The following is a 12296-nucleotide window of genomic DNA, read 5'->3' as shown; positions in this document are numbered from 1 at the left end:
CAATGACATTTGCTATGATTTAGCTATTTCAGCTACTAAATGGATTGCAATGATATATGCTAGATGACTTCTCTATTCAATGATTTTGCATTGATCTTTGATAGCACTAAATTGGAACTATATTGATCTTGCAACACTATATTGGAACTCATTACTAAGCATGTTTAGACTATTTCATTGGCATTGGTATGATTGGCATCTGAAGTAGTTCTAGTTTATGAGTTGCCTCTATTTAATTGTTTTGCATGGACCAGTTTATGAGTTGCCTCTTTTTAATATTTGGCATTAATCAATCCATAGTTTAGTTGTTCAAATAGTTACAACATATATTGACATTTTTGCTAAGAAGATAAAAAATAGAAATATAACCATGATAAACTATATATAGGTTAATATGTATAGATAAAAGCCATGATTTTCATTGATCTATACATAGTTTGCCACTTGGATTTATTTAATGGTATTGCATTGATCTCTCACACCACTAAAATGGAACAAATTATTGGCAAGAAACTGTTACATAGTTTAGTTGTTCATGGCATTGACATTTGCATGATTGGCCTCTAAAGTAATTCTAGTTAATGAGTTTCCTATGTTTAATGGTTTTGCATGGATCTATACATACTTGATATATCCATAGTTTAGTTGTTCATTTCATTGGCATGATTCACTTTGATTAACGGTATTGCATTGCTCTCTCACAACACTATACTGAAACTCATTAGTGAGCACATATTGACTATTTTGTTAAATAGATTCTAAACAAACTATTGCAACATATATTGACGATTTTTCTAAATAGATTTGAAACAAATAGTTACAACATAAATTGATTGTTTTGCTAAGCAGATAGTAGCTAGAAATAGAACCATAATAAACTATGTATAGATAAAAGCCATGATTTCTATTGATCTATACATATTTGATCCATACATAGTTTACCACTTGGCTTTATTTAATGGTATTGCATCGTCTCTCACAACATTATACTGTAACTTATTACTGAGTACATTTTGACTATTTTATGAGTTGCCTTTGGCATGATTGGCATCTAAACTAACTCTATTTTATGATTGGCACTATGATATATATAGGTAATCAAAGTTAATCACATGAGCACATACTAGAACTCATTATTGAGCACATATTGACTATGTATAGATAAAAGCCATGATTGCCACTGATCTATACATAGTTGATCCATACGTAATTTATGACGTGGCTTTGTTTAATGGTATTGCATTGATCTCTCACATCACTAAACTGAAATTGGTTACTTGAGCTATGCATTGTTTAGTTGTTCATTTCATTGGCAAGATTGGCATTGGTCAATACATAGTTTAGTTTTTCATTTCATTGGCATGATTGGTATTGGTCAATACATAGTTTAGTCATTCATTTTAGTGGCATTGGCATGATTTTCATCTGAAGTAATTCTAGTTTTTGACTTGGCTTTGTTTAATGGTATTGCCTTGATGAATATATGTACACATAAATGTATGTATCTATATATGTATGTGTGTATGTTTGTTTGTATGTATGTATGTATGTATGTATGTGCATATGTATGTATGAATGTACATATGTATGTACACACATGTATGTACATATGCATACATACTTGATCTATGCATAGTTTAGCTGTCCATTTCATTGACATGATTGGCATTGGTCAATACATAGTTTAGTTGTTCATTTCAATTGCATTCATACGATTGGTACATGAAGTAATTTCAGATGGTTAGTTGGCTTTGTTTAATGGTATTGCATTGATCTCTCACAACACTATACTGGAACTCATTACTGAGCACATTTTTACTATTTTGCTAAGAATACTTCATGTATACATACTTGATCTATACATAGTTTATGATCTCATAAACATTTGGTATAGTTGTTAATTGCATTGTTAATTAGATGTCATGCCCAAAATATAAGGGCAAAAATGCACAATTTTTTTTTTAAAATTAAGAACAATGATTCAATAAGTTAATATGGTTGACAAGGTTTAGATGTATAACCACACTGGAGTTAATTGTCTTAGGGGTTTAAGATTCAGATGGCCATAGGTACTATAAGGCTAGATGCAAGATCACCATAGATAAGTAATAGGGTTATGACTTAGTTTGATCATTTCATCAAGGAGGTTATCTGAGTGAATGGAAGGTCTCTTAGAAAATCCAATAATAAATTTAAACAACTAATCCATTTGATAAAGTCATAACCTATCAATCTGTTTTAATGATACAATTAAATTATGAGAAATATACCACTAACCCTAAAGATGATTCAATTAGCTAGACCTCCTTCAATTAACTAATAACCTGATCGAATTTGGAAATTTAATCATTTAACATTAAAAGATTTAAACTCTAGAAGATCTATAAAATCTACTATACAACATGTGCTATCTACATTTTAAACTTTAGTCTACAATCTAATTAAGTAATTTATCATTTACAATTGAAATTGATGCCTACAGTCAATTCATTAAATCTACAAGTTAATATGATCTCTACGAGTAACTAAAATAAAATTTAACTTCACATTAAAATTGCCAATATAAAAGTCAATCTAGTAATTATCACAATGGCATAAAACTATTTAATAAGACATTAAAAATTATTTTAATTTAAGTATTCTAATTTCAAATTTAAAACTTTTAAATTAGAACTACTTTAATACTCTAACAACTATGACACTATAAAAAACATTAGGCCCCACTTTCCAAGGGCCTACGCACATAGACCTGTCCCTTCCCTTATGTCCCCATGCATTGGATCATGCATTTGGGGAAGATGGAAGCATTGGCGGGGGGGGGGGGGGGGGGTGTGGGGGTGAGAAGTTTAGAGTTTTCTTTGGTTTGTTTTAATAAACTTTCTTCACCTCCTTAAAGCCAAGACATGACCCCATGTGAGCTTGGTAAAAGCAAGTGGCAAGAGGTTGGTGGGGTCCATGTCTACCCTTGCATAATGAGGGTGAAAGAGACATGTGGGAAGGAAACCATAAGTGGGTTAGATATTAATTTCTTTTTTTTTTAAATTGATTTATTAAGATACAAGATTTGAGGCCAAAAGCAAGTACCCTCCCCTTTGTCATATGAAGTTAATGTTGATGCAATAGACCTACACCCAAATTGGCAGAGGAGATTTGAAACTTGATTTAGTGGAGGCTAGGTGGCTAGGAGAGTTAATTCATAAAGTTATATGGTTGAGGGAAGGCATTAAGAAATGCCACAACAATTGCATTAAGATATATATATATATATATATATATATATATATATATATATATATATATGTATTTAAGTTATATTGTTAAATGAATTAGCAATAATTTTAATTAAAATTCCAATAGAATAACTTAGGAAATATTCTATGTGGTCTTGGGGAAATAAAATTTCTCTCCATACATTTTCCAGAGAGCTTTTTCTCTTGGAGGTGCACAATTTTTTGAAGCCCTTTTTTTTGTGTAAGTAAAAATTTTCTCATTAAGCTATAATGTTTTGTTATTGTCTAATTAGTGCTCTCTACCCTTGTTGTAACCTTGATTTCTTCTTAACAAGCATAATAATAAAAGGGTATAAGTAAGGTTGTAATCTTTTTGTCTTTCCTCCTAAAATTCATGTTTTATTAATCATTATATAACAAGGAATATGATCCTATATTCAGAACTCAAGGTGATGCATAGTTCTTGATCGAATTAATTATGTCAATTATGAAACTTAACAATGAGAGAATTAACTTTGTGCTCACAATGTAGGATTTCCATTTCCTCTTAATACTTATAACATCAAATTGAAAACTTTAACATATCAAATTGCTTTTCATTAACATAATTGAAAACTTGGAAATTCAGAATTCAAAGGCATTATCTATCATTCTATTTTCTCCTAAACACATGCAAAACTTGAAGTCACATGAGACCAATACAAGGAGGTTTTCATAATCACCTTTTTTTTTTCTATATTATTCATCCTGGTTCAAGGCTCCATTGGGAAAGAACCAGTAAGAAAACCCAATGTCATTTCCAATACAACAAAATTCAAATACATTTTTTTGTTCATAATATTACATTTCAAATGAAATCTCTTTTAAATCCTTCACAAATGCTTTCTTCCAATACCTTCAAAACTTCAAGGAAATACAAGGAGGAGACAAGAGCTGACTGGGGGTGAATAACACAACATCAAAGCAATTCAAGCATACATCCCAACCTAGTTTTGCACAATAGATCCAAACATAGGACCTGACTAGGGGGGAGGTGGATTTTCCCAATGGGAGATGTCAACCACTATACCATAACATGGCCCTTTCGGGGCCAAAACTTCAAGAATTTCCATTATTTTACAAGGCCCTTTCAAGGCTACTATCACAAGGATGTTCATTCCTTTCCATATTCAAGATTTCACAATATCAACAAGATATGTGATGACAAGTAGGGGCCCATACTCCCTACCCTCTTTCCCTCCTCTCACCATGAAAGGAGACTCTCACCATTGAGGTCCAACTAAGGCTTTACCCCCGTACATGGCCACTTCTTCCCTATCCAAGGGTGAGTAATGCCAAAACAATCCCCATGAAATTCCCTCAAAACAAATCATCAAGATAAACAAAAGAATGCATCGAGAACAACAAAAAAACCCTTCCAAATCAATCCCCACACACAAGCAAGTAAAACAAGGAACAACACAACACCTTAAGAAAGATTCAAACATGATCAACATGAAAAGAAAAACCAAAAGAGTGAAGAACTCCTACCTTCACAAAGAGTTATGGTAAAATGGTAAGTTGAGAAGAGCTTTTCTCTTTTTTCACTCAATCTTCAAACTTTCTCTAAAACTAGAGATTGGGTGACAAAAAACAAAATTACTCCAAAAATGCCTCTAAGTATGATCCTTAACTCAACTAGACTTCAAGTAACCTCAAGATGGAGTTTTGGTTCACCAACTCAAGTAAAGAGGCAATCCATTTTCGCAATCAACTAAAAGTAGGGTTTTTGAGTGACCCTAAAAGTCAACCAAGGAGATTAAGGAGTTGGAAAGTGTCTCCAACCCATACCCTTACCCCTAGGGTACTTAAATTTGATTTTTTAAAGTCTTAAAGACTTAATAAGAATAAACAAAAGCTAGAGAAAATAGTATGACCAAATAACAACCTTTAAAGAATTACAATACAAAGATAGCACAAAATTAACAAGGGGGTTCAACTTTGTCTTTCCATTGGATTTCCCGGCTAAATTAAAGAAACACATGTATACATATATATAAAAATATTCATCAAGCAATTCATGTAGTCTAAAGCATCCATTTTCTACAATTCAATTGCTTATCTTATTCTATTCATTAAAACTGGAAAATTCAAAGTGTTAGTTCTGCATTCATCCACTTCATCATTATACATGTTTATAGAACGTTAAATGATGAAATCAAATATTTGAAAGTAAGCATCACACATCATAAATAGCATAATAATGTTCAATGCATCAAATAATGTTATGACATATCGAGTCATGAGTATCAAAATAATAATGTATCATCGATGCTAGGATGGGTCAGGGCGAGGCCTCACGTTAGAGCTATAATTGAACCATACATATGTGGAATATGCGAGGAGTGGAAAATGATGAATGCTCAATTGTAGAACTTGAGAGCATAGGCTAATATAAATGTGATTTGGTAGATGATTGTACAGTTCATGATTATGTCCTATGTTATATCTATAGTCCTAATTTGCTTGCATATGTTTTTATTTCTTGTCTTTTTGTCCCTATTTGATTTCCTATGTATGTTCTCATTGACAAGATTATCAAAAATATTAAAGATTTCTGGTAGATGATTGTATAGTTCATGACTCTGTCCCATGTTATATGTATATTCCTAATTTTCTTGGATTTTTATTTATTTTTCTTGTCTTTTTTCCACAATTTGGTTTCCTATGTGTGTGCTTCTTGACAAGATTGTCAACAATATTGACAAAGTGTCTTTCTTTTGTATTTTTTTATTGCTCTTGATTTGCTAATATTGTGAGACCACACATGCTGATAAAAAATGAGGTATATGATGATTGTTTACTGTGCATGTTTGTAAATGGTCAATATTTATGATGCTACTCCTTGGTGTATTCCATTAAAAAATAATCAAGTTTTAATTTTTCAAACATGTTTAGTTTGTGTATGTAGGATTGACCATCTAACAATACAGACAGTAATGGGAAGATTGAGCAACATGAGAGGGTTGCTTGTTGAATGTGGGGAATAAGGGTATAGAGCATGGATTTTCCAATGTTTTCATATTTAACGGCATGTTTTCACACCACCATTTAGATCATGGATATTGTTCTTCCTCATTAGTTCATGGATATTGTTTTTCTATCTTCTATCTTATGCTAAATATGTAACATTGAATTATTGACCACATACCTAATTTAAACATATTTGGATCACATTCATAATTTGAACATATTTTGATGACATTGTTATTTGAATGTTGGTATCTATTTGATCTATACATAGTTTATATATGTAGGATTAACCATGTAACAATATAGACAGTAATGGGAAGAATGAGCAGCATGAGAGGGTTGCTCGCCAACTATGGGGCATAATGGTATAGAGCATGGATTTCCTAGTGTTCTCATGTTTAATGGCTAAGTCACAAGGTTCAAGTTTGAGTTTGACAACTATGAAGTTCGGATGAAGCTCGACAAGAAAAAAAGATTGAAAAGAAAAATCGATGATAAATTCGTCTTATATAATTTTCCACAAATATATAAATATATATATGATCACAATTCCCAACTATGGGATAGTTTATAACTTTGTACAACTGATTGCAAGTATGATCAATTTTTACTTTTCTTTGCTAATAAATAGAATTACAATAATAATAATCATTTTATGTATTCTTTACTAATAAAATAAAATTGTGAATATTCAAGAATTAAAAATAATAATAATGTAGTCTAATTATAAATAAACTATTAATCATAAATATTAAATTAAATATTAATACTTTAATCATTATAATACTTGTGTTTCACTAATAAAATAAGATTAAAATTTTTTACTTCAAATTCCAATTCCAATTCGAAAATGAACAACCAAACGCAAAAAAAAAATAATCCCAGTCATATTCCATTCCAATTCCAATTTCTAAATTGGAAACCAAATGTAAAATATGGATTTTTATATTCATCTTTCGTGTCAACCAAATGGTCCAACTATCTTCCTAAAATGCATAACCATGTTTTCAAAAACCCGGTTATGAGATAACTTGGTTATGAGACAAGTTCATCTTCCCCAACTAAATAGGGCCTTAGCATTCCATAAATTAAAGCAAATTGAAGAGCATTCTACTCAAAAATCCTATGTGCCTAACTGTATTCATTGTTAGGATAGTCTTCATTTGCATTCCTGCAGTAAAATGAATTTGAAGAACACATAAGACTATGACATTTTTGCTTCACATGTATTTGGATCTGATTTTTTGTATGAACAGAGATAATTTTCTCTTGAAAATAGAGCTAATTTTATATTTCGCTTCTCCTTTAGCAAACAGATTATCGGGATCTCAAAGTGCCTCATATCTGTCTTTATCACCTATTTCATAGGTATCAGGTCAAAGATCACCCTCCCGAGACAAGTATCTCACAACACCATGGTCAAAAAAGAGGTATTCTCTTACAAAGGAATATATATCCATAGAAGAAAAGCTTCAAGAGATGTTGGCTGATGTAAGGAAAAAATGACAGACTATGCATCAAAGATGATAACACCTGCAAACTAGTCTCTTGTAACACCACCACTAACTCTTCATGGAGTTGGTGGGAGCTCTCTCGGTTCTATCACCTCATGATCTATCTTGGGAACTGCAAGAATAGCTCCCTAGTGGTTTGTCAGAATGTTGCCAAACTCAAAAAAAATTAGCACATCTCCAAATAAGGGAGAGGGTTACCTCCCAACTCCTATGTCAATAGAAAGCCTTTAAAATTTTGGAAGTATATCCTCACATAGAACATGGGAAAACTTTAAGATTCTCCTTTTACCTCCAAATCCTATCATTTAATAGGCCTTTAAATGGCCACTCAACACCTAATACTCACCTGGTTCCACATATTAAATAATTATGTCAGTGTTTCAACATATATACTCTGAAATTCATCAACATCCTATGAAATCATTTGCATATTAGTATTCATATAGCAACATCCTATAACCTTTGTTGGTTCTCATTCCAACACTTCTCTTCATACCTTATACTAGGGATCTAAGACTAGATCCATCACTCTTCTATGTCTACCAACATGAGATAACATAAAACTTCTTGGCTGAACCCAAACTCTTAACCCCGTTGTGATCCCTTGTGACAATTAGTAATTTCTTTATAGTTACCAGTACATGTTGTTCTTACACATTAGCAACTATCAACCCAACAATCCGATTGGTGTATCGCCTACCTAGCATCAATCATAATGTACTAAACGCTTTGTTCTTCATTATTCCTCTACCAAAGACTTACAACCTTCTATCTAATCAAACACACACAACATACAAGTTACGATACTCTTTCATAACAATGCACTCTAGTTTGAAATCCCTTTGCATCAACTCATGTACTTGGTGATAAGACTCAAAATTGTATCCCCGTTTTGAGTACCATTCTAAAATTTTGAATCAAATTAAGCCCCTACAAGTGCATTTAATGTTTGAGTACCTGGCTGTCATTTTGAGGCCTATGAGGTGTTTTATGTTTCTAACACCATGCATTTAGTATATCCATGTGTCCCATGATGATAAATTGTTATTCTGAATCATTTCGTGAAGTTTCATTTTGAGCAATGTTCAAATTTGTATTTTACCGAAGTGTCAAATAGCGATAGGAAGCCTCATTTGCAATTCAATATCTTGCACCTGATTATGTTTCATGACTCTCCGCTTTTGGATTATTTTATATGCATATCAAAGAACCTATGGTTTAATTTTCAAGTCATTTTGATATGTTTTGACTAGGTTTTGAATCCCTCAAAGTTGGTTGTTTACTGTTGTCATATTGATGTGTATTTCTCAGAATTTTGGGAGGCCCTATTTGACCAATTATAACTTTGACCTAGTTGACCATACTAAAAAAAATACTTTTGCATTATATTCTAAAGGTCATACACTTGATATATTTCATATTTGATCCTATGATGAATCCATTTGATTAGTTTTCAAATGCGATTCCAAATGTAATTTGTAAAGATTTAATGGTGTCTAGAAGTGCAGATTGATCAGTAGCCCTATTCGAGATGTCATAACTATGAGTAGATGAGACTAAATGAATTGCACCACTATTTTCTACTCTAAAAATACTTTTAGTGTTCCAGTTTTTGTATCTTGACCAATCCATCTGCACACTTTCTCAAGTCCATTCCATTTGAGAAAATCACAGTTCCACCAATCTTCCATGTTTTGCAATTCTGAGTGCTTAACTTTGACCAACTTCCAAATGCGCTCAGTTATTTGTGATTATCCCTAATAACAGTTTTATACTCTTGTTATGACAGTTAATTAACTTTCCAATTTTTAAGCCTCCAAGTGTCTGTTTGACCTATTTCTGAAGCTAAATTCGAACACATTTTTTGGTTTTTTGACATATTTGTTTGCAGGCAGTTTAGAGAAGGCAAATTTGATAGTCAATATCTTTTGTCCCAGATGTCGTCATGACATGAAATCTGACATGGCAAAAGAATGTGAACTAGAGAATCACTGTATAATATCTCAGGGCTCGATTATCTGTTTTGGTAAGTTTTTAAAGCCAATTCTAGAGGCTTCTTGGAAGAAAAGTCATAGTTTGCTGAAAAAAAGTAAACTCAAAATTAAATGATCAATCAGTGGTCAAATTTGAGTTTAATCAGTGCCGGGTGTTCATTAGATCAGCTTGAAATATCATGTGTTTCTATTTATAAAAAAAAATTAGCCGGACCCACATTAGGGTCCGACTAGTTCCATCAGACTAACCGAATATGCACGTGATGGCCCATTTCCTAAATGGAAATTGAAGAAAGGGGAGGAGATTTGGAGAAAATATGAATGGCCCATTCAGGTTTAAAACCCCAATGAGGAATTTTGATTGCAGTTTGAAGAAACAAAATCATGAATTCTTTATTACTGTAAATTGGAAAGAATGTATGGTAGAGGAGTTACTGCTTGAAAAAAGAATAAAGTTGATGGATAAAGAAGCATTATCAATGTTGATATAAAGGTTCATCAAATATCTATGTGAACTATTTGTAGTGATTGCAGTTTATTAATAGAGCATGGCCTTCATCCGGTTCATAATATAGTTCTTCTCAAATTGATGAAAAGTGAAATGTTGAATAATATGGGTAGCACCTCTGGTCACACCTTTCATTCTCCCTACTGGTGTTAGAGTACACATTTTCAGACGTGCATGTGTGATACAGAAACCTATGAAAGACATGGGAATTGTTTGATATATTTGAAGGACATAGTGGTGGATGATGGCATCAATGACTTATTGGCATACATAGCTATCTCGCCTAAACATAGTAATTAGCCGGTGCACAAATGTGGTACATGGACTGTGAGACAACGAATTGTTTGATAGAAGGCTAAATCAAAATGCAATAAATCGACCTAGAGTGGTTTTAGCAATCCACAAATTTCTGAACTTGAAAAGATTTTCAAACTATGTATGCACGGCACCCAATAACGAATGCAAGATATGCGAATAAAAGAGTCTGTCTTTCACAGATCAGAAATGGACGTAATCGGATCCCATTACCAAATGTTTGGAGATGTCGTTGAGTAGTAAGGAGCAAGAGAAGGCAGTGTATTTTTAAAATTTTCCAAATACCATCCTTAGGCACCATATATAGCATGAAGAGGTTTTTATTTTGGACAACCAGAGGCAAAGGTTGAAGGACTCTGCAAGCCTAGATCCTTGGAGAAGAATGTGTTCGAGCAGGAGCATGTAGCTCACAATAAGACTAGGGAGCCTTTCGGGGCTGGTAATCTTATGAGCTCTGCCCGGACAAAATTTCTTATAGGAGAGGAAAAAGAATGCAAACTCTGTTCCTCATTTAGAAGACGCGGGATCAAGCACCGTCCTCAGAGATGAAACAAAGAACAGAGGATTAAGCTGTAATATGGAAAGAGATAGACACAAATCTTGCGCGGCTTGGGAACCCGGTGGAGAAGAGCCAATCTGCAACACCCATTCTTGTGACATTAACGCCAGATTTAGGGACGGGCCCATGGAGATTGCTGAAAGAGATTACAATGTGATTGCGAATGACGAAGGCAATAAACACTTCTCCCGATGGAAGATATTACTGATGCATGCGTGGAGTTTTCCTTGTCCTCATCAGTCTCGTGGGTGAGCATCCTTTCCACTCCTTGGAAGAAACTGAAATTTCCTTTGGTCGTTACTGAGAAGTATTTTACAGATGGGGGTTGTTTGGGGATAACAAAATAGGCATGTGGATTTAAAATCTTGTTTCCAGAAATGTTCCCACGGCAAACATTATTGACATCAGTGAAAAAGAGTCATGTTTTGAAATGATCTCCACACCTGTCAAGCTGCGCGGAAGTAATTATGCAAAACAAAGGTAAAATTGCTTAATCCCACATTACTCTTGTGAGGGAATTTTTACATCTTTATATTTCAGAGTACACAGCTGTTTTTCATGAGACACATGCCTTTTAAAGGTAACATAACCCTTTCATGGGGGTCACAGTCAACCAGCGAGCAATGATGTCGGCAAAAATTTTATCGGCCACGCACCGATGGTGCGAAATGCGGATGAGAAGATGATGACGCCAATGAGAGGATGAGAAGATGAACATGTGGCATGCAATCACACGCTCATAGGGAAAACCATGTGGTTAAGAGGTTGAGCTCCGATGGTGCGAAAATGCGGATGAGAAGATGATGATGCCACACGCCATCCAGTGGACATGTGGCATCCAATCGCACACTCGCAAGGAAAACCACATGGTTAAGAGGTTGAGCTCCAATGGTGTGAAAATGCAGATGAGAAGATGATGACGCTGATGAGAGAAAACCATGTGGTTAAGAGGTTGAGCTCCGATGGTGCGAAAATGCGGATGAGAAGATGATGATGCCACACGCCATCCAGTGGACATGTGGCATCCAATCGTACACTCGCAAGGAAAACCACATGGTTAAGAGGTTGAGCTCCAATGGTGTGAAAATGCAGATGAGAAGATGATGATGCTGATGAGAGAAAACCATGTGGTTAAGAGGTTGAGCTTTGATGGTGCAAAAATGC

The sequence above is a fragment of the Cupressus sempervirens genome, chromosome 11 (genome assembly GCF_028749045.1).
Source record: "Cupressus sempervirens isolate cs-2001-9-10 chromosome 11, ASM2874904v1, whole genome shotgun sequence".
Taxonomy (NCBI): Eukaryota; Viridiplantae; Streptophyta; class Pinopsida; order Cupressales; family Cupressaceae; genus Cupressus; species Cupressus sempervirens.
Note: the sequence above shows the minus strand (reverse complement) of the source record.